This window comes from Pseudorca crassidens, chromosome 12, assembly GCF_039906515.1.
Source record: "Pseudorca crassidens isolate mPseCra1 chromosome 12, mPseCra1.hap1, whole genome shotgun sequence".
Taxonomy (NCBI): Eukaryota; Metazoa; Chordata; class Mammalia; order Artiodactyla; family Delphinidae; genus Pseudorca; species Pseudorca crassidens.
This window is the reverse complement of record NC_090307.1, coordinates 86,435,036-86,462,800: the sequence shown is the minus strand read 5'-3', so window position 1 is coordinate 86,462,800 and position 27,765 is coordinate 86,435,036. Positions and strand designations below refer to the sequence as shown.

Below are 27,765 nucleotides of genomic sequence, written 5' to 3'. Positions count from 1 at the left end.
CCTTGGAGACCCCCTCGGCCCTAACAGCACAAAGACAACAAGATGCTGTGAGTGGGGGGGTGGGACCCCCTGTGCTCGAGACCCTCCCTGCTTTCATAGTGGCAGACCAGACACTGTGGTCCCCCTCCCCCAACCACTGTCTGGCTCGGCACCCACACAACCTCCTCCTGGCCCCTGAATCCATCCTCTCTTGCCCCTGCTGTGCTCTCCATGCTGCAGGCAAAGGGATCCTGTCCGAAGGAGAATGAGAATCTTCAGCTCCTTGCCTCACCCTCTCCCTTCCCTTTTTCCTCCTCCTCTGAGAATAAACCCAGAGGCCCCAAGGGTGCCGGGGAGCTGTTCACCCTCACTGACCCATCTCCTGGCTCTTGCTCCAGCCACATCCCTCCCCACCCCGGCCTCTGCACTCAGCCGCTGCACTTGCTGTTCCCCCACCAGGCATGCTGTTCCCTGCGATCGGCATGGCAGCTGCCGTCAGGTCTCAGCTCAGATGTCACCCTCAGGAGGACCTCCTGGCTGCCCAGTCAAGGGCACCCCCTGCAACCACTGTCCCAGCCGCCCACTTAGGTCTGTAGTTGTTGATCGATGAAGTTTCTTGGTTGATTTCTTCCCCTGGTGTGTGTTGTTGGCCTTCCCACATCAGATCACTTCCGACGAAGCAGGAGCTCCTCTGTCTTGTTTGCTGCTAGGCCCCCAGTGCCTGGAATGGTGTCAGGACGTAATAGGGACTTTTGGTCAGTTAGTGTTGACGGCCGATGGGTCCCTTGGCAGCGAGACCAGCCCTGGCCTGACCTGGAGGAGGGGGACTAGGGTCCTGGACACAGGTCCCTTGTCACTCAGGTGGGTTCTACCCTGTCTGGAACTGACCAGACCAAGGGGCTGGCCCAGCGGAGGGTGGGTGCCACTGACTGCTATTTCCTGCCCAGGAATAGAGGCCCTTAGGGGTCAGGGTAGAGGTGGGGCCAGTGTGGCGACGTAGCCCCCGGGATTCTTTTGGCAGTGTCTGAAGACATTTCGTTTATCCCAGCCTGGAGGAGGTGTCACAGGCATAGCGGTTTGACGCCAGAGATGCTGTGAACATCCCCCAGTGCACAGAGCAGCCCACAATGACGAATGATCAGGCCCAAGTGTCTTTAGCGTGAAGACCGGGCATCGGGCCTTAGGAACTCACATCTTGATTGTGCCCCGGGCAGGGGAGGGCAGGAACACCTAGATTCCCTTTTCATGCTGCGTCCGTATTTCTGTGGCCCAGAGCATGCTCTCCCCTCCCCTCCCCCCCGGGCACTTCCCTGATAGGGCTGATGGGGCGCTGAATGGTGGACGAGGCTGGATGTGATCTAGCGGCCCTGGGGCCAGTTCACAGCTCGCCTAGTGGCTGTTCTGTGCCCCGGGTCCCCCGCCTCCACTCCACCACAGAAGCAGGAACTTTCCAACACAGAGCCCGGCTGTGAATCAGCGCCACTCACTCTGGGCAGTACGTGGGGCCTCTGGGGCTGTTTTCAGTTTCTACCAAGTTTCTCACTGTGACTCAGTGTTGCCCCCCGGCCCCTTGACCCAGGCTTCTGAGCACCTTCTGAGCTCCTGTGGGACATCACAAAGAGCTGGCTTTGAGGCTGCCCTTTGCTGGGTGCTTCGGGCCTCAGTCTTCTCATCTGTGTAGTGGGAACAGCGAGGGAGATGTTACAGGTGTTTACTGTCATCAAACAGTGGATCCCAGGGGCCGCATGTGCCCAGGGTGTGCATGGAGGGAAATGAAGCAGACACTAGGGGGTGAAAGCTGGGAGACTCACTGGGGGACTCACACAGGGGAGGCCCGTGCCCTGTATCCCCTCCAGCTCTGTCCGTGGAGGATCTGGGTGGAGGACCGTGTGTCCAGGGGCTTCTGTTCTCCATGACAGGCAGTCGCCAAGCCCAGTCGGGGATGGTGGCCTCCATCTCTCACTGGGTCGTGCTTCAGAGGCTGGGGCGGGGGGCCCGTGCCCCAGGTATTCTCCTCATGACCTGGCTCAGGGCTTGAGCCTGGTGTCCTAGGTGCTGAGGGGCTGGGCTTGCGTCCCTGGGGAGGCGGGCTGGTGAACCCTGATGGCGAGCTTGCACTGAGCACCTGCCGTGTGCCAGACTGTATATTTCTGCACAAAGTAGCCCTCAGCATCACCCCCATTTTACAGATGGGGAAACCAAGGCTCGGAGGAGCAAGGTGACAGCCTCAGGCTTAACAAAATGGTAGAGCTGGGATTTGTGCCTGAGCCGTCCTGGTTTTAACTCCCCTGCTTATCACCTTCACCTTGTAGCAGAGGAAACAGCCTCAGAATTTAGGCACCGGCGTGGGGTCGCCCAGCTAGACCCTGGTGCAGCTGGGATTGGGTCCGGGTCTCCGGCCAGATCCCGGGCTGCTGGGACTCTGTGTATGGACTCCCTTGCTGGGCCTCTCTGTCCCCATCTGTGCAGGATGGGCTGGTGCCCGGGTCACAGATGCTGGGGTGGGTCGGGGCTGGTCTTGGGGAGCGGGAGTGTGCAGAGGGAGGCCTGTCGGGGTGGGGGAGGAGTGGGGTGCTCCAGTAGTGTGCAGAAGTCCTGATCTCCCTTCAGGACCAGGTCAGCGGGAACCACCCCTCCCGCCTGCGTTGCTGGACTCATTGGAATATCCCCTGGGCCCCCGGTGACAAATCTCTTTCACCATCTCTTGACCCAGACAGTTAATTGCTTCTGGCGATCAATCGTTGGTTCCGTGACACCCCTGCTCTCCCCGGCAGCCCCTGGCCCTGCCCTGCAGCCACGAATGGCCCAGACCCTGCTCCTGGGCAGGGAAGCTTGGGGCAGGGTGGGAGGCTCTGCAGTGGTTTTCCCTTCCAGCTGACCGTCAGGCAGCCTCCTCCCGGGGGACCCAGCAGCTGGCATTGTAGGGCCCTTGGCCTGTGCTCCTACAGGGTGGAAACTGAATTAGCTTTACAGAGAGCCTATGATGGGGCCTCTGAGGGACTTTCAGAGGCTTCTGGAAGTTTCCACCCCATGCAGTCCCCTGTGCCCCATTCCCAGAAAGCCCACTGTCTTATCTCCCACCCCTCAGGGGACTCCCAGATGGAGGTGATGTGTGGTTAGAGTGGATGCCTGGATGCAAATCTTAGCTGTGGGAACCCTGGGTACACTTTCTTGCCTCTCTGCCTCATTGCCCCCATCTGTAAAATGGGGAGAGTCATAGTAACTCGTGTGTACGGTGGTTGTAAGAATTAAACCAGTTAGTAATTGACAGGGCTTAGCACGGTGCCCACGCAGTGAAAGCCTCAGGGGAGCTCCAGGTGTCTGCAGCTGGCGATGCCGGTGGTGGACAGACAGGTAGACGGACAAATGGCTTCTCCGTGCTGCCGTCTTGGGCCTCCGCAGGCCTCGGAGCGAAGCCCCTGGCCCTCCCGGCCTGATCTGTGCTGCCTGCCCTGACTTGGCCTGTGCTGGGCCGGGAGCCAGGCTGCCGACACCCGTGTGGCCCGAGCCCCCGTCTGCCCCCCTTCCCTCCAGAAACGGTCGATATCCTGGCTCCTTCCTGGCGTCTAATTGCTCTTGTCGGCTGCTGTCTCCGCAGATGGCCCCACGCCCCGTAGCGAGGAGGTGGGCGGGAGGTTTCTGAGCAGTGTGTTCTGGGGCCAAATTGAGGGTGGAGTGGGGGCAGAATGGGGCAGCCGAGGGAGGACGCCCGGGCCCCCATCTCCCTGCCCCTCCCTGGCTGTGCCATCTCGGGCAGGTTGCTGAACTTCTTTGGGCCTCAGTTTCCCCATCTGTGAAATGGGGTCAGGATAGACGGCCCAGGACCTGGCACACGGTGACTGTGCACGCAGGAGGGGCTATTATTATTGCTGTGGTGACCATCGTGGTTGTTTGGCCTGTGATCAGCGCAGGTCTCTTTTGGGAGCCCGGATAGGTGGACTGGGGGCTGGGGGCCTGCGGGCAGGGTCAGTGCGGATCCTCATTCTCCTCCTGACGGTGTGCCCCCCTTGGATGGGCCTGAGCCCCCTGGAGTGGGGCTGTGGCCCCCATGGTTGGATGGGCTGTGCCCCCTTTGGGTGGGCCCATGTGTCCCCCTCTGATGGGCCACAGCCCCTCCTCCCCTTTTGTCCTCCCCCAGGCCCTGTCCACTCACATCCACACTGGCTGTGGCCTTGGCTTTGCTGCGCCACTGCCCTGCCCCCACGCCCCGGCAGTCGCCGGCTGCTGCAGGCTGGTGGGGAATCAGAGACCTGGGTGAACTCTCCATGATTGCCTCTCCGCAGCTTCAAGGAGAGCCGGCCTCAGCTGTCACTTGAGAAGGAAAATAAAATATCCCAGTGGCTTCTAAGTGGAAGAGCTGCCTCCCTCCCGCTCTGGCTGTCTGGGCTGCTTGCTACGACAGTGACAGGGAAGGGCCACACCCGGTCCCAGGGGACAGGGGAGACTTCCCTGTTCATCGGGTGTGAAGAGACGTGTCTGGCAGACCCAGGCAGCTCTGGGAGGGGCGTTAGGTCCCCCACACCCTAACACCTCAGGACCCTGGCCTGCTCCTGCCCTGGGTGCCTGGGTCACACTGTACCTGAAGTCCCCAAATCCAGCCTGCAGAGGTGGCTTCCGGAAGTTATGCCTGCCCACTGGGGGCAGTGCCCGGATCTGCGGGATCGCGTTTAGGGCGTCGGTAGAACACGTTTCGTGGCTTTTGCTCATCGTGGCCTCGTGTGGTTCACGCTGCCACATGGAGGCTCACGTGGGCATCACTTCCCTTTCCTCAAAGTGGCGGGCATTGCAGCAGCCCCTGGGCCCTGGATGATTTTGTAGAACTTGACCTGTGCCCACTGAGGGGGTTTGAGATGGGAAGGCAGGGGCTGCAGGTGGAGGAGCATCTTTTCTCCAAGGCTGGCTCGGGGACCTGGTTCCAGCCCGGACGGTCCTGGGCAGGGACCTTGTCCCAGCCTCCCGGGCTCATTGGCAGATTGGTCGAACTTGACCTGTGCCCACTGAGGGGGTTGAGATGGGACAGCGGGAGCTGCAGGTGGAGCGTCTCCTCTCTGAGGGCTGGTGCCGAGGCTCCTGGGCTGGCGCGGCAGAGCCTGGTGGGGGGTCCTGCCCTGGGAGAAGGTGATGACTGGGGAGGGCTATTGTGGGTGAGTTGTGGCTCCTGCTTCTCGTCAGGCGCTGGCTTCTGGCCTCTGCACTGACTGGGGAGAGAATCATGGAGAACCCGCCCCTGGGGGTGGGGTGGGGAACCACTGAAGTGGGTGGCAGCCTGGCTGTGTGATCCCCTCTTGGAGCCTCAGTCTGTCCATCCAGGAAATGGGTAGCAGCAGCTCAGGAGGCTGCAGGGAGGGTTAAGTCGGGTTCCTGCTGCCCGGCTCAGGGTCTGAGAACATAGGGTAAGGGTACCACTAACAGTAACAGCGCTCAGCCCTGTGTGCACGGTTAAGGCCGCCTGGGTGCCCGTCCTGACTTCTCTCATCAGCTGTATAACCCCTGGGACAAGTGACTCAACCCGCCCCCCCAAGTCTCCGTTTCCTCATCTGTAAAATGGGGATAATAACATAACCTACCTGGGGACTTCCTTGGCAGTCCAGTGGTTAACACTCCACGCTTCCACAGCAGGGGGCACAGGTTCGATCCCTGGTCAGGGAACTAAGATCCCTCATGCCATGCGGCGCGGGCAAAAAAAAAAATGCTCTGTAGACTTTTAAAAAAAATAAAATAAAATAAATAAAATAGCCTACCTGAAAGGCTGTCGAGAGTTAAATGAGTATGTAAAGGCTCAGCTTGGTGTCCTCACAGGAGTAACTAAACGCCAGTTATGGCCACTGTTATTATTGCCGTTGTTGTTGGTTTTGTGACTGCAGCCAGATTGCATGTAGCTGAGTATGAGGGAGTGTGGGCTGCCTGGAGGAGGAGGCCGTTGGGCTTGTGAGTGTAGGTGGGACTCGCATGGGTATGGGAGGCGCATGGGGGGCTTTTCAGCGGTGGGGAGTGCGGGGATTGGGTGAAAGATGGCAGGCAGGTCCAGGCCTCCCCCAGTGCCTTCTGTGATCCTGGCCCCACTGTGCACCGGGCACTGTGTTAAGTCTGTTGTGAGTCGGCTGGGCCCACTGTGTGCCAGGCCTTCTCTCAGCCCTGCTGTCAGCTGCACCTCACAGCGTTGGCCCTACTGTGCTGAACCCTCCTCTGTATGCAGTCTCTTTTACTCTGAGCTTCACCCTGCTGTTCCCACTGTGCATCTGCCTTTGCGTCAGGCCTTGTGGCCTCAGTGAGGGATAAGGCAGGCCCTCTCCTGGAAGGCTCAGGGTCTGCTGGAGGTGGCCAGGCAGAGTTTTTGGGTGAGATGGCAGTGAGGGCCAGGATATGACTGGACTAACTGGAAAGGCTTATAACATCGAGGGGAGGGGAGAGGACATCATAAGCTGGGCTTTGAGGGATGTGTAGGAGTTTTTTGGAGAGACAACTTGCTATCACTTATACCAGGGCAAATTGTGGGCACAGACCTGTCTGATACGGGTCTGTTTGGCTGTGAAATGAGCACACTGGGGAGGAATTTGCCAGGGTCCCTGGGTGTGGGGGTGGGTCAGGGGATTCAAGAAAGCGTTCATGTCCCAGCTTTTTTCTTTTGCTTCCAGCTGAGAGACTTGGGACAGGTGACCATTCCATGCCTCAGTTTCTCTGTTTCCCCATTTCTCTTGGAGTGTTGCTGTGAGGGTCCTGAAGTGGGGAGATGCAGAAAGCGCTTACTGTGATTAATAAGCTTGTTGAGGTCTACGCTGTGCCAGGCGCTGCTCTAAGGGGCTCTGCTGTATTAACTCATTTAGTGGTCACAGCAGCCCTTCGAAGGGACACTGTTACCATCCCTCAGTTTATAGACAGCGAAATAGAAGCACGGGGAGATGAAGTGACTTGGGTGTCCAGTGCAGGAGTGGCCGAGCCAGGACTGGCACCCTGGCTGCCTCTGTCACTGCCTTGCCCATCTGCAGGCACTGCGGGGGCTCTATCAACACCCCTCTCCTTCTCACACCTGGAAAGTGTGCCTCCTGGGGCCCTGCCGAGGGTATGGCCCACGTGGCTGGAGGCCCGGAGGAGGCTGGGCTGGGAGGGAGGATTTGTTCTGAGCCCTGGCCTGTGCAATCACTTTTAGCAACCTGCCCAGGAGCAGGTGGAGGCAAAGGCCCGGTGTTGCTAGGGCCTCCAGGGGCCAGTGGGGTCGGGGCCTTGCCTCTGGGTGGCTATAGCACAGCCTGGTGGGAAAGGTTTGGAGGTACTGAGGTTCAGCTACAAAGCACTTGCCTGGCACTGAGACTTCAGCCCTCAGGTTCTGACCTTAGGAGAGACTCCAGTGCAGAGAGAGGCTGAGGCTTGGCCTGGGGAAGAGGACACCACCTCCATGGAGCCGACAGGGATTGACACGGAAGTGTCCTCCCTGGCCATGCCTCACGCTGTTCTACTTGGTCATGCGTTAGATCCAAATGTGCCCCTCCCCTCCCGTGGCCTCGCCCTGGAAACAAAACCCAGGCCGGTATCGCCCCCCGCCTCGCCCCGTCCACCACCGCTTCCAGTTTAGCTGGGTCCTGTCTCCAGGCCTCTGCATTTGCTGCGCCTTCCTCCTTATCTCTTCAGCCCTGGGCTCCAGTGTCACCTCCTGGGAGACCCTACCTGTCTTCTAGTCCTCCCCCATCCCCCATCACGCCTGTCATTCATTGCAGGTTTATGCTGGTTTATGTCTGTTACTTCAGTCACTGCCCTTTGACGTCGTCTGGCTCTTTTCTTTTTTCTTCCTCTTTATTTTATTTTTTTATTTTTGGCCTCGCCACACAGCCCTGGGATCGAAGTTCCCGGACCAGGGATTGAACCCTGTGCCCTTGGCAGTGAAAGCTTGGAGTCCTAACTACTGGACCATCAGGGAATTCCCCATCTTGCTCTTTTCTTGATGTATCTGTGTGGTGTTTGAGTGTGGGTAGGTGTGACCGTGTCCCCCGAGGACCCTTGTCTTTCGTATTCATGGCTCCATCTCTGTGCAGGGGCTCTGTCAAGCTTGTCAACTGGCCGAAGGTTGATGCTGGTATCCCAGTCAAAGCTGGACAGCTCTCTGGGTTTGAACCCAACTGGCTCTGCCCTCCTGCACCTGTGTGGCCTTGGACTGCTAGCTTCCTGTCTCCGAGCGGGGTGGATGGACACTTTGGGTCAGCCTCTGTGGCTGGGGTAATCTGGGTGGGCTTCCTGGAGGAGGAAAAAGGCAGTGTTATGCTGGTGCTGGGAAGGCAGAGGAGGGGGTGGGAGGGCAAATGGCAGAGTTGAGGGCCAAAGCTCTGAGGGGGGCCTGATGGGGCTTGTTTGGGGGCTTGGTGCCATGTGGGGGCAGGTCTCAGCCCGTGGGCCCTGGGGAGCTGTTGAAGTGCTTAAGGGAGGGTTACCGAGGGCCTGGGGGAGGGGAACCCTTGGAAGCCGTCCTCTTTCCTCTATCTGCTTTGCTGGGAAACCAGTCTGGTCAGCCCCCCTTCCTTCCCTCCCCCACTCTCTCCCCCAGGGGTGGGGGGAGAGGAGGTTGTGGCTGGGATTCAGCAGTTGGGCTGGGCCACGACAGGACCATGGCTGGAAACACGGTGCGGGGGGCTGGCTCCCCCGCGGAGCCTTCCTGGGCCAAGCGCGTGTGTGTGGGAGTGCGTGGGAGCACAGTGTGCGCAGGCATGCACGAGTGTGAACAAGTGAGTGAATGAGGCCGTGAGTATGTGCGTGTGTGACTGAGGATGTGCAGCAGTGTCCGCACGAGCGTGACTGAGACCTTGAATGAGAGGGTCTGCTCCCTGGCTTGAGCCCCTTGCACAGGGGTCAGAGCCGCCCCCCTCCTAGGAGGCCCAGGGACCCGGGGACCTTCAGGGCCCACGGAGGTCCCACTGGGTGCAGCTCTGCTTAGGGAGCTCTTGAGCCCCCTCCCTGCTGGGGGTGCCTGGGGTCAGCCTGGGAGTGGCCACCTCCCCACTCCCGCTCTCCTTGTTCACGCTCAAGGAGGGTCCCCCCACCAGTGCCCTGGCTCCCGAGGCTTAAAGCGCTTGGACCTGGGTTCAAATCCTGGTTCTTTCCCTTCCCTTCCTGACCTTGAGTGAGTTACTGCTGAACATCGGCTTCCTGGCCTGGAAACAGAAGCCCCCATCCCTCCCTCCCTCCCTCCCTCCCTCCCGGGGTGGTTGTGAGGATTACTGTGAGGTACCCGGGAAGCAGCCCGAGCACAGCAAGGCCACAGGAAGTGCATGTGGTTCTCCTTCCCTCCCCCACCCAGAGCTGTCGCTGTCCAAGCCGGGAGCCCAGCACAGCCGCCAAGGCTCCCCTTCCATCCCTCGCCCGCCCGCGTGAATTCTACTTGCAAAATGCTCTCCATCCCATCCACTTGTCCCGCTTCCACCCTCACCCGTCCTCCACTCCACAGCCCGAATGCACTCTCCAAATTCCGGTGGGACTTGTCCCTTCTCTGCATGCGAAACCCTCCTAAGGGTCTCCCTGCCCCTGGGAATAAAATCCCAATCCGAGGGGCCCTGCGGCGATCAGCCCTGCCCACCCGGTTCACACACACACTCACTCCGCTCCGCTTCCTTCCAGCCTCCGTGCTGTGATCAGCTGTTCTCTGCCCGCATCCCCCATCCTCTCGCCAAGCGCACCTTTCACCTTCCTCCGTGGGGCACAGCGTGGCCGTCGCTTCTCCTGGGAAGTCCCCAAGTTTTCTAGGCTGGGAACTGCTCTCTGGACCTGCGTGTTGTGGGCATTGCTGGGAGATGCTCTGTATGGCCCCCTGGGGCCGGCCCAGGCCGGTCTTGACCTCACGCCATCAGGTGCTTTGTGTCCATTGGGGGACTGCAGGGGGGACTGGCTGGGGCTGGGAGATGGTGGGAAGCAGGTGGGGTCTGATCTCCCAACCCTTCCACAGTGGTGCCTGGGGAGAGCGCCCAGCCACCTGACCCCGCCTGAGCCCTTTGCAGGACCTGCTGCAGGGGCCTGGCCACAGAGGCTTCTGGGAAGCTGGGATGGCTACGGAGACATGCCTGGGCCTCCCTGTTTCCAGCCTTCCTGCAGGGCCCTGTCTCTGGAGCTGCCGCAGATGGCAGGACAAGTGTCAAGCCTGGAGGCACTGTAGCGAAAAAAGCCTTAAAAGGACAGGAAAGAAGGGGCAGGGTCCTTCCCCATGTGCCGCCTGCAGCTGCCCCTTTTAGGGTTCCTTGGGGTCTTGGAGCTTAGCTGCCAGCCCCTGCCTTGGGGTCATAGAACGCCCCGCAGGAACTGACTGCTGCTAGTGAGCCCATGCTGGCTCTGAAAGCACTTTACCTCCACGGCATCCCTGTAAGGTCGGTGTTTTTAATGTATCATCGTTCCCATTTTTAAAAATGAAAAAAAATTTTTTTGGCCACGCCATGTAACTTGCGGGATCTCAGTTCCCCAACGAGGTATCAGACCCGGGTCCTCGGCAGTGAAAGCGCGGAGTCCTAACCACTAGACCACCAGGGAAGTCCCCCTCGTTTCCATTTTAGAGATGAAGAAACTGAGGCTCAGAGAGGTGAAGCTACTTGTCCCAGGGTGCACAGCTAGGAAGGGCAGAGCCCAGATTTGAACTCAGGGAGCCTGGGCCCAGAGCCTGAGCCCTGCATGCAGCTGCCTCAGCCTTGTGAGAGCCGGAAGCCGCAGCTCCACTCGCCTTTGATCCCTGGGTGGGGGCAAGGGGTGCAGAAGGGGTTCCCTAAATGTCCACTCGAGGCTGAGATGTTTGCGAATGGACGGGTCTTGGAGACAGCCGTGGGGAGTGGGCCCATTTTCTGGATGGGAAAACCAAGGTCAGAGACTCCAAGGTCACAGCCGTTAGTAGAGGAGCTGGGACCACAGCCAGGGTTTTGATCTCTCTCTAGTGGTCTGCCCATTACTATTTGTTTACTTGTTCTTTTTCTTGCAGAAGCTAACACAATAAAGAATGCATAGGGACTTCCCTGGCTGTCCAGTGGTTAAGACTCCACACTCCCAATGCAGGGGGCAGGGATTCAATCCCCGGCTGGGGAACTCAGATCCTACGTGCCGCACAGCACAGCCAAAAAAAAAAAAAAAAAAGAATGCATAAACACGTGGCTGCAGATTAATGAATAATTTTAAGGAGTCACATGCGGTCTTCTTTCCAGAGGTGCTTAACATCCTAACTTTTGTGGGAATCATCTTTCTGTTCTAGTGTGACTGCCCCTGCAGACCTCTCTACTCGTGAAAGTAGAGTCTTGCCATTCCCAGAATCTTATAAATGGAATCCTCGCGTGTGCTTAGCCTCTGAGTCTGACATCCCTCCATGTGGTTGTGTGTCTGTAGTTTGTCCCATTTTATTGTGGGGTAGTATTCCATGGTATGGATGTACGGCTGTTTGTTTATCCCTTCATCTATGGATGGACTGTGTTCAGTTTTTTGTGATTATGAATAAAGCTGTTATGAACTTTCATGTACACATCTTTGTAGGAGCATATGTTTTCATTTTTCTTGGGTAAATACCCAGCAGTGGAGTTGCTGGGTCACATGGTCACCCAAATGTATGTTTAACTTGGTAAGAAACTGCCAAGCTGTTTTCCAAAGTAGTTGCACATTTTGCACTGAAGTAGTGACGTCTGAGAATTCCAGTTGCTCTGCATCCTCGTCAGCACTTGGCATTGTCTGTCTTATTTTAGCCATCCAGGTGGGTGCGTAGTGGTCTCTTAGTTTGCACTTTCCTGATGACTAATGATATTGACCATCTTTTCATGTGCTTATTGGCCATTTCTATATCCACTTCTGTGAAGTTCTATCAAGTCTTTTTGCCCATTTTTCTGTTGGGTTGATTGGCTCTTATTTATTTGTGAGCGTGCTTTTTATATTCTGGACACTAGTGTTTATTGTGCTGGTTTTGACTTTGAATGGTGACTCAGAAATTCTTGAACGAGAGTCGTAGGCCCACCCCTCCATCAGGTGTCACTTACTGACTTTTCATAGGGTCCCCTGGGAAGTTAATGGGGGATTTTCACAGCGACAGTGTGATCTGGGCCCGGGGTCCCCTGGGGGCTTGGCTGGGGTGTGAGCTGCCTTTATAACCACATAGTTCAGATTGGAATCCCAGCTCTGTGACTTCCTAGCTGTGGGACCTGGGGCGTGAGACTTTGATTCTCTGAACCTCAGTTTCCCCCTCTGTCAAATGGGGTAGCAGTACCACCTCATGGGGTTGTCGTGGAGAAACACTTGGCCTGATGTACACAGTGCCCCAAGTCCAGGCCAGTGGGCCTTGCCGTCTCTACCTGCACATTGATGTGGTCATACCTTAGCCCATGGGGATGCTGTGATCCTTGCTAACAAGACCCGTGTTTTCCCCTGCAGGTCCCCCAGAGTCTTTGAGGACACAGCGTTGCTGGTGGCTGTTTCTGGTAGGTTCACATCTATCCCTCCTTGCTGTCTCCAGCGGGTTCGTGTTGCTGGGACCTTCTCGTGGACAGGGCGTTGGCAGTTGCTGGGGTGCCAGGTTCTGTTGGCGGATGTGGTGGTGGGCTCTGTGTGGCCTTGTGGGGTGGGGTCTGGGCAGCAGTGTTGCCCAGGGTGGAGGTTGTGGGTTCCCCCGGGATGGGGTATTTTCTGGCTGAGTGCACTGATGTACAGATGGTGCCTGGGAGAAGGGGTTGTCCCAGCAGTGCAGCTGTGTGACAGTGGGTTTTCTCTGTCTCTGGGGTTCATGGCCACATTGCTTCTGTGCCCTGATGGTGGGCTGCAGGCTCAGAGAGGGCGGAGCCTGTGTGCTGGCCCTCGAGTTGGGATGTTGGACGTTGGAGGAGGCCCTCGAGCCAGACACCTGTGTGCCACCGTGGTCGCCGTGCCCAGCAGGGGAGCTGGGGTTCCAGTCCCGGCACTGCCACTTTCATGCTGGGCGCCCAGGACAAGTCACTCATCTCCCTGTGCCTCCATTTCCCTGTCTGTAAACTGGGGTAATGAGTGTCCCCTCGTAGGGTTGCTGCGACAATTAAATGAGCTGATAGGGAGCAGCGCCTGGCACAGAGGAGCTGCTCAAAAGCCCATCACCACAGTGCTTTTCACGTCACTGTGTCTTGTGCCCCTCACAGCGGTGCTCCAAAATGGGCTGTTATCCTCATTTTATAAAAGGGGAACCGACGCACAGGTGGGTCACCTGTGCCACGTCTCAGCTGGAAGCAAAGAGCGGGGGCTGATTCTTTGACTCTCCCAGGGAACCTGGCAGATTCCTCCCCAATGCACCCATTTTGCAGCCAAGCAGACTGAGGCCCCTGTGGGGCTGGTCTGTGCCCACTGCCCTCCCTGTCCCCCCGCCGACCTGGTACATCTGACGGCAGGGGTCTCCCCAGAAAGCTTCTCTATCAGGGGGAGTGGAGAGCGGTCCTAGGGGCACTGGCAGAGTTTGGGGTTTCAGGGAGAGGGAAGGCAGTCCAGGTGAGAGTCAGTGGGGTGGGCACAGGCTTGTTTGTTTTTTGTTTGTTTTGTTTTTGTTTTGTTTTTTTGGCCACGTGGTGCGGCTTGTGGAGTCTTAGTTCCCCGACCAGGGATCAAACCCAGGCCCCAGCAGTGAGAGCGCCATGGAATTCCCAGCACAGGCTTGGAGGAGGGGATTCAGGTACTGGCCTGGCTGGTGGTAGAGGGAGGCATCTTTTATTTTATATTCTTTTTAACCAGGAGAGGCAAGTGGTCCCAGGCGGGGACCCTGGAGCCTGGTTGCCTGAGTGCATATCTCTGTCTGCCGCTTGTGATTTGCGTGACCTTGGGCAGGGTCCCGAGCCACCCAGTGCCTCAGTTTCCCCATCTGTAAAATGGGGATGGAATCAAATCCCCCCACAGAGCTGGTGATCGTTGCTGAGATTTTTGGTTTCTGTATTTTTTTTGAAGCAGCCGGGAGCCCTGGCAGAGGAGGGAGCTGAATCTGCGGGTCCCCTCCCTGTGTCTTGTCCTTGCCCCCGCGGGGACAGGGTGACCAGCTGACCCAGGCCTGGGAGAGGCAGTCATGTGGTCAGAGACCCCCTGTGGGCGTGGTGAGGAAATGCCCCACCCCCACCCCCCACCCCCCAGGCTTCTGGAGAGTCAGGCAATTTGGGGAAGCAGTGGAAACACATCTGGAGGGCATGTGGGGTGCCTAGCCCCTGTCCGTGCCAGTGAGGAAGGGCTCGTCAGTGGGTGCAGCTGCTGGGGCGCAGGCACTGGCCCCCCGCAAATGACAGCTTGACCCCTTGCTGGCTCTGTGTCACCGAGCACTGTTCAGCTGCTGGGGCTCGGGACGTGGGGCGTGGGCTGCTGTGAGCACCAGTACTTAGTAGGTAGGAAGCGCTCACTCAGCGCTCCCAGCATCTTTCTTTACCTCTTACCGACTGAGCTGTTCTTCTAGGGCTGGGAAGGGTTGTCAGCCAGGCCTGGCCCCAAGGAAGGCCGGAGGAGGGTCTGAGGAGCCCCCAGCCCAACCCTTGGCGTCCACGATGGGGTCAAGATCTGGCGCTCTCTGCTTAGCACTTCTGACTGCTGTTCCCTCATCAGGGCCACACCAGTGCGGTAGGGACTGCAGGGCAGCGTCCTGGGAGGGACAGTGGGGGGAGGTGGTTACCTGTGCAACCCCATTTTGCAGAGGGGCAAACTGAGGCTGAGAGATAGGAAGGGGCCTCCCTGAGGCTGCAGCGCCGAGAAGCAGGTTAGGGGCGGGTTTCAGTCCTTGTCTGTGACACCCAGCCGTGGACTGGCGTCCTGGGTCTCTGGGGTGGTTCTGCAGTGGGCGGGCCTCCTGCAGACCTGGGTGCAAATCCCAGGGGGCTGAGACACTTCTGTGCCTTGGCTTCCTCGTCTGTCAAATGCTTGTTCTCCAAGGATTGCTGAGGGCACTACTGGGCACGTCCTGGCTCAGGACCGGCTGCTATTGGGAGATTTTAATTTTCTTCATTCATTGAACGATTCTTTCTGAAGCACCTACTGTGTGCTGGGCCCTTTTCTGGGTGCTGGAGATAGAGCTGGGAATAAGCTGGACAAGAATCCCGTCCTCCCTGGGTGAGGCAGACAGTTCACAAGTCAGATACGTAGTGTGCCCTTCGGTGGGGAGCGCTGGGGTGAAGCACCAGCAGAGAGGGGGTTTGGGGAGTGTGTGGGTGATCTGGGGGTTGCCGTTTCAAATGGGGGGGTCAGGGTGGGCCTCCCTGAGAAGGTGGCATTTGAGCAAAGACCTGCAGGAGGAGGCAAGGGAGCCTGCAGGTCTCTGGAGGAAGGGTTTCCCAGGCAGAGGGAACAGCCCGTGCAAAGGCCCTGAGGCTGTGTGGAATGGGCCTCCTGGATTGCAGGAGTCTGCATGAGTCAGGCCTTGCTCCTTTGTTCCTGAGCCTTTGGGGGCCCCCAGTAGGCAGGAGGGAGGGACAGCCTTGGAGGTTGCCTGCTTCCGGAGCCAGGCCCTGGGCCCCACAGAGATGGGTTTTATCTTGGAACATGGGGGACACCGGTGGTGGTTCCCCCAAAGTGATCAGCCCAGCCGGGTTTTCTACCTGGCGTTCTCGGTGCCTTGGAAGTTGGAAGGGAGGCGGCCTTGCCTGGGGTGATCTTCCCTCCTTCTCCTCTGCCTCTCGGTCCTCCATCCATCTGCACCGCAGACCTAACGGAGAGCCTTCCTCCTGTGGCTGTTATCCGCTTGTCACTCCAGTGGCCCACCCGAGGACGATAAAAGGGCTTTTTGTCTGCAAGCACTTAGTTTCCTCCTCTGGGGCGATCCATCACGTCTGAGGGAGGCCGAGGCAGACAGACGGGGGAGGGGGCGGAGGGGGTCCCTCCCCCTGCCGAGGACTCCAGTGCTCTGAGGAGAGCCCCCTGGCAGGACCCAAGGGGCTCCTCAGCCCAGAGACAAGGCCTGTCTGGGGACAGGCAGGGGCGTCTGGCAGCGGGACCACCGGGGGGCATGGAGGCCGGGCAGATGCTTTGGGTTCCTCTCCTGAAGGCAAAGGCACAATATGGACCCCACATGGGAGGCCTTTTGAGACCCTCCTCATCTTGGGGGGGTGGCTGGGCTGGGTCTGGTGGACCCGGAGTCAGGGGCAGGGGAGCAGGCACTTCTGAGAAAGAACCACAGTAAGAGGCAGAAGGGGAGACGTGTGCGGGTCGAGGAGGACAGAAGTCCTGGGTGATCATGTAACAGCAGCAAACACTTCAACACTGCACTGTCCTTATGCCCATTCTACAGATGAGGAAACGGAGGCACAGGGAGGTGATGTGACGTCCCCTGTGTGCAAGTGGCAGAGGGAGCCCAGCTCCAGAATCTTTTGTGAGGGTGGCGGTCCTGGGAGGAGGTGGCGTGTAGGCTTTGACCCTGCGGTGGTGGAGGTGGTGGAGGGGAGCGCTGGGTATCCTGGGCGGGGGAGCTGTGTGAGTGCAGGGCACCGTGGGAAAGTGGGGTTTGCCCCAGCCTTGAACCTCTCCCAGCATGGTGCCTGGTAGCAAAGAGAGGAGGGGGGAGGGGTTGGGGGTGGGTGGAGGCTGAAGGTGGATGGGAGGGGGGCGGCCGGGCTTTCTGGATCCCCTGGGGACGGCGGGGGACGTTCACAGGGCTGGGATGGGCAGAATCACACCTCTCTGGACTCTATTTGCCCCACCTGGGCAGTGGGTCGACGAGCTCTGCCCCTAGTTGGGGGGACGCTGGTCCCTTCATTGGGTGGAGGAGGAGAATGTATGGGTGGTTCTCTCTCCTTCCAGCTCAGGATGCTCAGCCCTGGGCAAGCTGTCCTTCCCCCTCCTTCCCCCCACTTCCCCTCCTCCCTGCATCCCCCACCTCTCCCTCCTCCTTCTTTTTCCTTCCCCTCCCCTTCCCGCAGCCCCCCTCCTTCTCCCCACAGGCCACCCTCAAATGACAGCAATTAATGGTGCCTCTGATGGCGGGCTGGGAGGACGAGGCTGACAGTTGAGCGCGTCTGTCTGCGGCTGGCCCTCTAATCGGGCCCGAGGGACGCCCCTCCTGCCATGGCTGCCAGGCGCTGCCTACCTGCTCCATCACTCCCAGGGCAGCAGCAGCCGCCTTCAGACAGGCGCATGGGAGCTGGCACAGAGCCCCTCAGTCCCTGAAGCCCCCTCCCTGCCGTCCTTTTCCTATTGTCTTTTTCCTTACGTAAATGAGTGGGCTCTGGGGTGACCCTGTCCTGCCCCAGTTGGTGTATATGTGATGGCCTGACTGCCAGGACGCCCCTTCTCCATCAGGATGTCTTCTCTGCCGGCCAGCTCCTGTCCCCAAGTGACCTCTAGGGCATACTGTCCCGCCCTCAGGGCCAGCTCCTCTCCACAGGGCCCTCATCCTTTTGTGTCCGCTCTCCCGGGAGGAGTGAGTTGGGTGGAGTCAAGGAGACTTGTCCTGTCCTGGACAGCAGGCATCAGTTAAATGCTGGAACCCTGGCAGTCTGGACCCTTCAGTGGTGGAGGCAGCTACCCAGGCTGGGAGTCTTGTGGCCGGGGGCTTATGTATGGTGGGGGGACAAGAAGCCCGGCCAGCCCTGTCCACACTGGGCCTGGAGCTTGCCCGTTCATCATTTAGCAGCAGCAGTAACGAGGCCCCTGTTGTATGCCGGAGCCTGCAGCAGGTAGTTTTACCTTGGTTCATTTTAGTGTACAGTAACTCCCCAAGGACCATGCTACTTATAACCCTGCTTTTGTAGATGACAGGCAGAGAGGCAAAGTGATTTGCCCTAAATGACCCAGGAAGGAAGGGCTAAATCTGGGATTCAGTCCTTACCTGACTTGTCCAGGGCTCATAAATCAGGGGCTTTGGGGGAACTTGAGGGGCAGTGAAGGAACCAGCAGACCTGACCTGGGCATGGGGATTGGAGTTAGTGGTGTTAATAATATATGTATATATTCTTCTGTTATAGTTAAAAAAAAAAAAAAGCCTATTGAGATGTAATTAACCTGTAATAAGATACACCCATTTTAAGGGTTCATTTCCGTGAGTTTTGACAAATGTAAACATTCCTATAACCACCACCATCAGGTTGTAGAGCGTCTCCATCACCCCCAAAAGAATCTCCACCCACCCTGCACCAGAAGCAACCACTGATCGGCTGTCATAGAGGTTATAGAATCTTCTAGGTTTTCATAATAAAATTATCATAAAGTATGTACTTTTTGGTGTTTGGGTTCTTTCACTCTGCGTGAAGTTTTTGAGATTCACTTGTCATTGTGTGCATATATGATTCCATTTGTTTATCAGTTCATGAGCTGATGGACCTTTAGGTTGCTTCTAGTTCTTGGCTATTAATGAATGAAGCTAGAAAGTCTTTAAACCACTTTGCTTTTTCTTGCCTTATTGCATTGGCTGAGGCCACAGGGTAGCAATAACTAGCAGCAGTTGGGGGTTTTAGGGTTAGCTAGCTTGTGAGTGTTGTTCTTAATAATCCCATCTGACAGTTGAGGAAAGTGAGGGTCTGAGAAGTCAGGTGACTTATCAAAGGTCATTTGGCGAGAGCTGGGTGCTTTCTCCTTCTCCAAGCTGGGAAGTACCAGCCCCACTGGGTGCACCGATGTGCTCGCTGGTCCAGAGGGTCACGTCAGGAATTGGTGACAGGGTGGCGGTGCCTAGAATCACCCTTCTTCCCCCTGGGTTTCCTCTGCTGGAGAGATGAAGGTGTAAAGGATGTTTTGCACCTTCCACCTTCCAGGCTGGCACTGAGCATTGTTGAGTGAATGTCAGGCTTTGCGTCTCAGTCACGGAGGTCTTCTGGGGAGGTATTTTGGGGCGAGGCAGGAGCATGGGGAGTGGGGGTAGGGACAGAGGAGGGGGTCCCCTCCTCCCTCGCCCGAGGGGTGTTAGCCAAGATGACTTTTCAGAGAAGGAGGACTGTAAATTAAATAAGCAATCCCGTAAATAAATAAGTAATGAAGTTAGTGGGGTGCCTAATTACATCAAATTCATAATTATGGATGGATGCCTGCCCGATAATTGTACTTGTTTTTAATCTTCAGCTCTGACATGTATCTCTTTCCGTCTGATAGGAATCCCTGCCCCCAGCTGGAGGGAGGAGGGAGGCGCTGCCTTTCTGGGCTCCCAGTGAGAGCTGGGTGGTGGTGGTCCCCCAGACACCAGGGATCCCGGTGGACTTGTGTCTTTATCCTGCAGTTGGGTTTCTAAACCTTTTGAAATTGCAGCAAATGACAGCAATAACAGTAACAGCGTTTATCACAGTAATCACGTTGCACTTTACCTGTTATAGTTTATATAATCTTCCAACCCCCCTGTGAAGTAGGGATCGTTGTCATTCCTACTTTACAGATGAAGAAACTGAGGAGCAAAGAGCTTAAGTGACTTGCCTGAGGTCACACAACCAGTGAGTTTCGAACCCAGTCTGTCTGCCCCAGAGCCCGCATCCTTCCAGGTCTTCTGACTTAGCCTCCAGGTCCTCTTGTGTGGGTTACCTGGAGCGCTGTCTCTGCTGAGCGTGTGCCCTTTGAGGGAGATGCTAACTTAGGGTGGCTCAAGGCACCCAGAGGCTTAAATGCTGAAAAGATCAGCTCATTCCTTCCAGGACTGCCGTAAATCCAAACAGAAAACATTCTGAACCATGAAATAAAATTTTGTTTCATTTAATGACAAAGCAAAAGCCCATTTGCAGAAATTAAAATAGCCTCTTTCTAGATCTTCTCTTTCTTTTTTTGTGACTTTGATTTGCTGTCTCTTTGGACACTCGTTGTCCTGCCTGTGATAATGATCGTTAGACCCATTTTCCAGATGAGGAAACTGAGGCTCAGTGAGGTGGAGGGACTTGAGTGAGGTCACACAGCAGGTGGGTGCTGGGGCCGGCATTCTAACCAGCTCTTACCACCTGGTTTGGGGCCACATCAGGTCCCCGGCATGGAGGGGTCTGCCTCTCCTGTCCGAGAAGTGAAGGGCCTGTGCATGCCAAAGGCTAGCTTCGCTGGGGTCCTTGCTGTGCTGGGTGGCCAGGAGACCAGCTGCACCCATATCATTTAGGGGACAGAAAGGATGGCAGTGGCTGGAGGGGCAGTATCGTTCTCACACGCCATCTACGCAGACCCCAGACCCCCAGCCAAAGTCACTGCCTCTTTCACGGTGTGCCCTGTGTCTCAGACATCTGACCCTGGCAGGGGCAGTGGGGCCTGAGCCCTTGGGATGCCCTTGGGATGCCCAGGCCTCCACCAGGAGTTGCCCCACTGCAGACTGCAGTGAGGGAGCATGTTTCACTTTCTGGGGTGCCCGATGGGGCCTGCATTTTTGGGAGTCAGCAGGGGCTGCAGCTTGGGCTGGTGTGGGGCATGTACACCCTTGTGCTGACTTCAGTCTCATGGGGTTTGGGGGCTCTCCTGCCCCTCCCTGTAGCCTGGGACGGAGAGGGGAGTTGAGGACGGACTCACATGAGGAATTGTGTGTGTCCCTGTTGCTCCTGAGGGTTGGAGCAATCCGGGGAGGCTGCCTGGAAGAGCTGGAACAAGCACATTGAATGAATAATAACAAACATACCTTGTAGGAACTCCTGCGTAAAGCACTTCAAACAGGACCAGGCACAGAGCAAATACTGCATTTATTACCCAAGCCAACATTTCCTGACTTCTTGCTTGCCTTAGTGCTCTGTGAGAGTTTGCCATTATCATTATTATTAACCCTGTAATTTCTAATGATTCCTGCACATTTACTTTATGCCAGGCTGTGTTCTAAATGTATCATGTACATTCACTAATGTACTTCCTGAGGCAGCCCTACGAGGTAGGGGCTAGTATTATCATCCCCATTTTGTATGTAAGGATGCTGTGGGCGCAGAGAGGTTAAGTGGCTTCTCCAAGGTCACACAGCTGGCAGCTGGCAGAACTGGGATTTGAACCCAGGAAGCTTGACTCCACAGCACCTGCTGTTGATTATGGGGTCTGCAGGCACCACCTGCAGCCCTCCCTGAGCCTGGAGCCAGAATGAATCCCTTGGCAGCGCTGCCCCGGCGGTGGGCCAGCCTCCCCGTGTAACATAGGGCCCTCAGGCATGCAACAGCTGCTCTGGGCTGGTCAGGACTGGTCAGGACATGAGGGTCTGCTTCCTGCCTCCTTGCAGCCAGCCTGGTGTCCCCATGGCCTCCTGGGAGTGGGGTGTGATACACAGCAAACAAGACACCAGGGCCTCGCCTTGTGGATCCCACAGACTGATGGGGAGATGGGCAGTACAATAAACAAACATGCTACTGCAAGGCAGGGAAATGCTGGTTGTGGAATAACGCAGGGTGGAATGACCCTGCTTTCTGGGGGGCTCGTCTTAGGTAGAGGAATCAAGGGTGGTCTCTGAGGAGGTGGCAGTTGAACTGAGACCTGGACCATAAGAAGGAACCAGACCTATGCAAGGAAGAGGGATGAGCCAGCTAGGTGTGTGTGTGTGTGGGGGGGGGAACAGCATGTGCAAAGGCCCTGGGGTCATGATGTTTCAGGAATGTTGAGAGCCAGGGGCAGCAGGAGTAGTTCTCTGGATCTGAGGCTGTTCTATAGACCTCAGGGGTTGGGTCCTTTACCACATTTAAGGCAGAAATCAAGTTTAGTGGCTTTTGTTTCTCCCGTTTGTTCTTTTGCTGGTTGATTAATTTACATTTATTGGGCACTGGAATGTTCTGGATGTTTGTAGGCCGCTGGGGTCAGAGTGATGGAATTCAGGCATGGTTCGTGCCTTTGAGGAGTTTAGTGTCCAGAGGGAGAGGGTCAGTTAAGCAGTAAGGGTCATGTGGCCAGAGTTCAGGCTGTATCACTGGAGCGTAACAAGTTTCGAATTTGCCTGTGGTCAGGACGGGCTTCTTTGGACAAGTATCAATTGAGGCGAGACCTGAGGGTGATTAGTTAGGGCTCCTGAGTTGTGGTGGAGACACATTCAGGTTTAGGCCACAAGGAGGAACTGATGGGAGCTCCTAATGGCAAAGTCCAGGGTAGGACAAGTTCAGGCATGGCTGGATCCAGGGGCTCAAAGCACACCTTGGAGAGCTGGCTCTGTCTCAGCTCTGCTTCCTTCTGTGTGGGCCTTCTTCTCAGGCAGGTTCATGCCACCAGCACAGCAAGCCAGGGGGGAGGGAGAGTCACCTGCAGCCCCAAGAATGGCACTCGTTTCTCTTTGCCACTTCCTTGCCAAGTGAGGCCTTCAGTGGTTGTTCAGCTATTTTTAACACTGGGGGCGGGGGGTGGCCAAGGTGAGGGAAAGGAGTGTCCCAAACTCAGACGCAGTCTGAGGAAAAGGAATGAGGCAAAAGGGAGGGGTGGGGATTGTGGCTAACTGGCATGCTGGATATTCTGATTTTTTTTCAAGAGAAGCTGGAAATCTGGATTTTATAAGCAATGTCCTAATTTTAAAAAAAACGTTATGTGTGCCAGAAAGAGCTTCCCTGTTGGCCACAGCTGGCTGTCATCATTCTGTGGCCTCTGTTCTTAGCCGTGACTTTCATCTCAAAATATTTTGTCCTCCGTGATCTGGGCAAGACCGGTCCAGGGAATGTCACAGATGGTCCCAAGACTTGAGAATTCACGTTTAATGCCTCCAGAGAGACACCATTTCCAAAGGTGGAGGCCCGAGGCTGCAGAATTTCTCCCAGAGCCCTCCAGAGGAGCTCAGCGTGTTCTGAGAGATAGTAAACCCTAGTGGTTAGTGATGTAGATTTGGGCATCACCCCCCCCCCCCGCCCCGTGTTCAAATCCTGACTTTGCCACTACTAGCTGTGTGTCCTCGGGCAAGTCACTTCACCTCTCTGTTCCTTCGTTTCCCCATCTGTAAAATGGGGATGATAACACCCCGTGGGATTGCTGTGAGGCATCGAGGAGCACACAGGTGTGACACCTGTTCCCCCCAGTGCCTGGCACATTGGGAGTGTGTGCCCCTGATCTGGGGTCATTTGTTCTTCCTGGGTTGGGTTCCGGCATCTGGCTGGTGGCGGCCAGGAGCTTTTCTGGACACCTCCTCCTTCCTCTGCTGCCCAGGCGTGGGCTCCCCTGCCCCAGCCATCGTTGCCAGCTGCTCTATGCCCTTGGCTGCAGGATGGCACTGCCATTCGATGTGAGCAATTAGCCCTGCCTGCGGCCAGCTCACAGCTGCTGGGGGTGGGAGCGGCACCTTTTTAAAATAAAAAGAGGGACTTCCCTGGTGGTGCAGTGGTTAAGAATCCTCCCGCCAATGCAGGGAACATGGGTTCGAGGCCCGGTCTGGGAGGATCCCATGTGCCGCGGAGCAGCTAAGCCCGTGCGCCAGAACTACTGAGCCTGCGCTCTAGAGCCTGTGAGCCACAACTACTGAGCCCGCATGCCACAACTACTGAAGCCCGCACGCCTAGAGCCCGTGCTCCGCAACGAGAGAGGCCATCACGATGAGAAGCCCACGCACCGCAGTGAAGAGTAGCCCCCGCTCACCGCAACTAGAGAAAGCCTGCGCGCAGCCATAAATAAAAATAAATAAATAAATAAAAACAGCACATGGGAAGCCAGCCCTAAGGGACAGTTCACTACCTTTAGCCAAAACTGCCAAGGGGTTAACTGTGATGCTTTTGTGCCTGGAAGAAGTAATGAAGTGCAGTGCATTTGGTCTGGGGAAGTCTCCGTTCAGGGGCAAAGGCTCCCCATCAGGGAGGCCCCTTTCCTGCCAACTGCCTGTGAGTGGCTCATGGGTATGTCTTTCAGGGAAGGGGGTCTGGGTTCTTTGGGGTCTGTTCTTGTCTGGCTCAGGCTGGGAGAGGGCCAGCTGCAGGGGGCCCCCTGGGAGAGGGGATGGATGATTTCCTCGAGATGCTCAAACATTTGCCCCTGCAGCTTCCAGCCTGGTCCCCTGGAATCAGTGTGGAAAGGAGAGGCGGAGATGAGGGACGTTTCCCGGCATTTGATGCTGCTGAATTGGGAGTCTTGATTGTGACAGTGGCTTGAGTTGTGGTCCCCCAAAGAAATATCCACTTGGAATGTGTGAATGTGACCTCATTTGGACAAAGGGTCTTTGCAGATGTGATCAAGTTGATGGTCTAAGATGAGATCATCCTAGATTCGGGTGGGCCCTGAATCTGATGACAAAAGTCCTTATAAGAGAAGACACACTGGGGAGCAGGCCATGTGAAGATAGAGGCAGAGAGGGGAGTGATGTGGCCACAAGCCAAGGAAGCCTGGTACCACCAGGAGCTGGAAGATGCAAGGAAGGATCCTCCCCAGGAGCCTTTGGGGGGAGCACAGCTCTGCTGACACCTTGATTTGGGGCAGCTGGCCTCCCGCACTGTGAAAGAACACCCTGCTCTTGCTTCAAGCTGTCCAGTCTGTAGTAATTTGTTTCAGCAGCCGTAGGAAACTAATGCAGTTGTGAATTTTATTTATTTATTTATTTTTAAAATTTTGTGTTTGTGGTTTTTTTTTGCGGTACGCGGGCCTCTCACCGTTGTGGCCTCTCCCGTTGTGGAGCACAGGCTCCGGACGCGCAGGCCCGGTGGCCATAACTCACGGGCCCAGCCACTCCGCGGCACGTGGGATCTTCCCGGACCGGGACACGAGCCTGCGTCCCCTGCATCGGCAGGCGGACTCTCAACCACTGCGCCACCAGGGAAGCCCTGAATTTTATTTTAATCACACGTAAAGATCTGTTTGTGGACTCTGAAGACCTACACGATCCCTGTAGGCTGACCTTCCCTGCCGTGCTGCGCCGGCAGCTGGCTGCTCCTGGAAACTCACCAAGTGCGATGCAGCCTTACCTGAGGGCCTTTGCCCTGGCTGTTTCCTTGGCTCAGATACTATTCTCTGAGAAGTTTCCACACCTGTCTCTCTTACTCCATCCAGCCCACTGTCGAGCCATCACCACCTCAGAAACCACCAGTCCATAGCTGCTGTCACTCCTTGAATTTCATCGCATCTTTATCTGTGGCTGAATTCCTCACGTTTCCCCAGGTTACCCCCACGAGGGCAGGGATCTTCGTCTTGTTCCTGCTTATTCTTTGTGCCCAATGCCTATCGCTGGCACTCCATAAATGTTCGCTGAATGCCTGATGTCTCCAGGCCTGAGGTCAGGGACTCTTAAAGGTAGACACGGCTTTCAGAAGATCAGTAAACTGGACTGGAATGGTGGCCATTCAACCAAACCAACGTTTTATTTATTTTGAATTGAGGCGAAATTCACATCACGTAAAATTAACCATTTGAAAGTGTACAGTTCATTGGGTTTTTTTAGTATGTAAACAAGGTTGGGACTTCCCTGGTGGCGCAGTGGTTAAGAATCCACCTGCCAACGCAGGGGACACGGGTTCGATCCCTGGTCTGGGAAGATTGCATGTGCGCCACAACTACTGAGCCTGCATGCTGCAACTACTGAAGCCTGCGCGCCTACAGCCCGTGCTCCGCAACAAGAGAAGCCACCGCAATGTGAAGCCCGAGCACTGCAATAAAGAGTAGTCCCCGCTCGCTGCAACTAGGGAAAGCCCGTGCACAGCAACGAAGACCCAACACAGCCATAAATAAATAAATAAATAAATAAATAAATAAAGGGAAAGCCCGTGCACAGCAAAGAAGACCCAACACACCCATAAATAAATAAATAAATAATCAAACAAACAGACATTGTACAGGGACTTCGCTGGTGGTCCAGTGGTTAAGACTCTGCGCTTCCACTGCAGGGGGCACGGGTTCAATCCCTGGTCAGGGGACTAAGATCCTGCGTGCCACGCGCATGGTGCAACCACAAAAACCCAAAGAAAACAAAAACAAAAAAACCAATGCTGTCAACCAACTCCTCTGTCTACTTCTAAAATATCTCCATCACCCCAAAAGGGGACTCTGAACCCAACAGCACTCACTGCCCATCCTGCCTCCTCGCAGCCCCTGGCAGCCACCAGTTGGCTTTGTCTCTCTGGATTTGCCAGTTCTGGACATTTCATATAAATGGGATCATACAAAACGTGACCTTTTGTGTCTGGCCTCTCGCACTTGCCATTGATGTTTTTGAGGTTCGTCCACGTGGTAGCATGAATCAGTACTTCATTCCTTTTTATGGCTGAAGAATCTCTCATTGTGCGGATGGACATCCACAGAATCATCTTGTAAGTGGCTTTTCAGATGAGGAAACCTAGGCTGCCCAGGGATGGGGTAGTCACTGCCCAAATCTGGGAGCACTGGGGTTCAGTAAAGGAGAGGAAGAGGTAAAAACACAGCTGGACGTTTCTAGCTCTTTCTCTCTTTCTCATCCCCCAGCCCCCACCCTGCTCCCAACCTTTTTTTTTAAACTTAATTAATTAATTAAATTTTGGCTGCGTTGGGTCTTGGTCGCCGCGCACGGGCTTTCTCTAGTTGCAGCGAGCGGGGGCTACTCTTCGTTGCGGTGCGCGGGCTTCACAGGCTCTAGGCGCGTGGGCCTCAGTAGTTGCAGCACGCGGGCTCAGTAGTTGTGGCTCGCGGGCTCTAGAGCGCAGGCTCAGTAGTTGTGGCGCACGGGCTTAGTTGCTCCGGAGCATGTGGGATCTTCCCAGACCAGGGCTCGAACCTGTGTCCTCTGCATTGGCAGGCGGATTCTTCACCACTGCGCCACCAGGGAAGTCCCCCTGCTTCCAACCTTATCTCGGAGCCTGGCCGGGTCAGGAGGCAGCCACGTGGGGAGGGAGTGAGTGGGGATCCCTTCCACCTGGAGCTGGATGCTGAGTGGGAGCTGTGACTGTGGGTCTCCTCTGGTCCCTTGAGCCCCCCCAGAGATGTAGTTTCTCTTAACCCTGACAGAGACAACAGGCAGGTGTGCCCCATTTCAGAGCTGAGCAGACTGATGTCTGCAGAGGCTGGGGGTCTTACCCAGGGCCACTTGGTCTAGGGACCCCTCCTGCCTCTTTTTGGGGACCCCATGCTTCTGTGGCCCCCATCACAGTGTATCCTGTAACGTCTTCACTTATCTTTCCCACCGTCCAAAGCTTTGCCCGAAGACAGGTTCCTAGAAGCACACGTTGGCGAATCTTGGGTTTTTCCAGAGCACCGAGGGGTGCTCACCCTCAGAGACGTGGGGGACGAGGCCTTCTTTGGCTAAGCAGACGACCACACACTAACTTATTCCGAATGCGAACTTGGTTTTGGTGACTGGCTCTGCCTAGAGTGGGCTGCCAGGGGCTGTTTCTGGTTTTTGATGGTTTGCCATCCTCATAGAGTCACTCAGCAAACCATTTGCTACCCAGCTTCTTGGAGGAGAGACACAAAAAGTGACCCCGGAATGACACAGCCCAGCGTCCAACCTGCCCAAAGCATAAATAGCTCTGGTGGGGTTGTGGATGTGTTACTGTTGATTCCAGGGCCGGCCTCTGAGGAAGTCTGGGTGCAGGTCTGTGTCCAAAGAAACAGAAAAGAACAAAAGGAACCCGTGTGTTCTGAGCCTGCTGCTTTGGGCCCCGCCGCCTGCCCGTGTTTTGGTGGGGCCGGTTTGGCCCGTTCCTGAGCTTCATGGCCTCCTGGCAGTCAGGGTGAAAGTTGACGGGTGGGATCTTTGGTCTAAAAATAATAGCTTTTGGTCGCTCACGTCTTTCTGTGCCTTGTTTTCCTCACCTGTAAAAGAAGGCAGATCTGTAGAATTCTTCCATAATACTCTGGGAGAGGCTGGAGGATGAGCTGATGAAAGTCAGCACACATGTGGCCTCCACGGGGACCTCTTCACAGGTCACCTAGTGGCCATTCCAGTCCCCCGGCCAGTTCAGTGGCCAAGGACCTTTGTCACATACAAATGTGATCTGCCCCAAACACTCTATGAATCCCTGCTGACTATACCCAATGGCAGGGTTGATGCAAGCCAGATTTGCCTGGTTCAAACCTCAGCTCAGCCACTTT

The 27,765-nt window shown here is 56.2% G+C and overlaps 1 protein-coding gene across 26 annotated transcripts in view; it reads left to right on the top strand.

Annotated features, from left to right (window-relative positions):
* NCOR2 (nuclear receptor corepressor 2) overlaps positions 1–27,765 on the top strand; it is a 226,907-nt gene that overhangs the window by 17,880 nt on the left and 181,262 nt on the right. For 25 of the 26 annotated variants that reach the window (XM_067701126.1, XM_067701137.1, XM_067701135.1 and 22 more), the window contains exon 2: positions 12,346–12,392. The exons of the other annotated variant lie outside the window; for it this stretch is intronic. The gene's annotated coding sequence lies outside the window, so the exon portion shown is untranslated. The remainder of the gene's footprint in view (positions 1–12,345; positions 12,393–27,765) is intronic. 26 annotated transcript variants of the gene reach the window in all.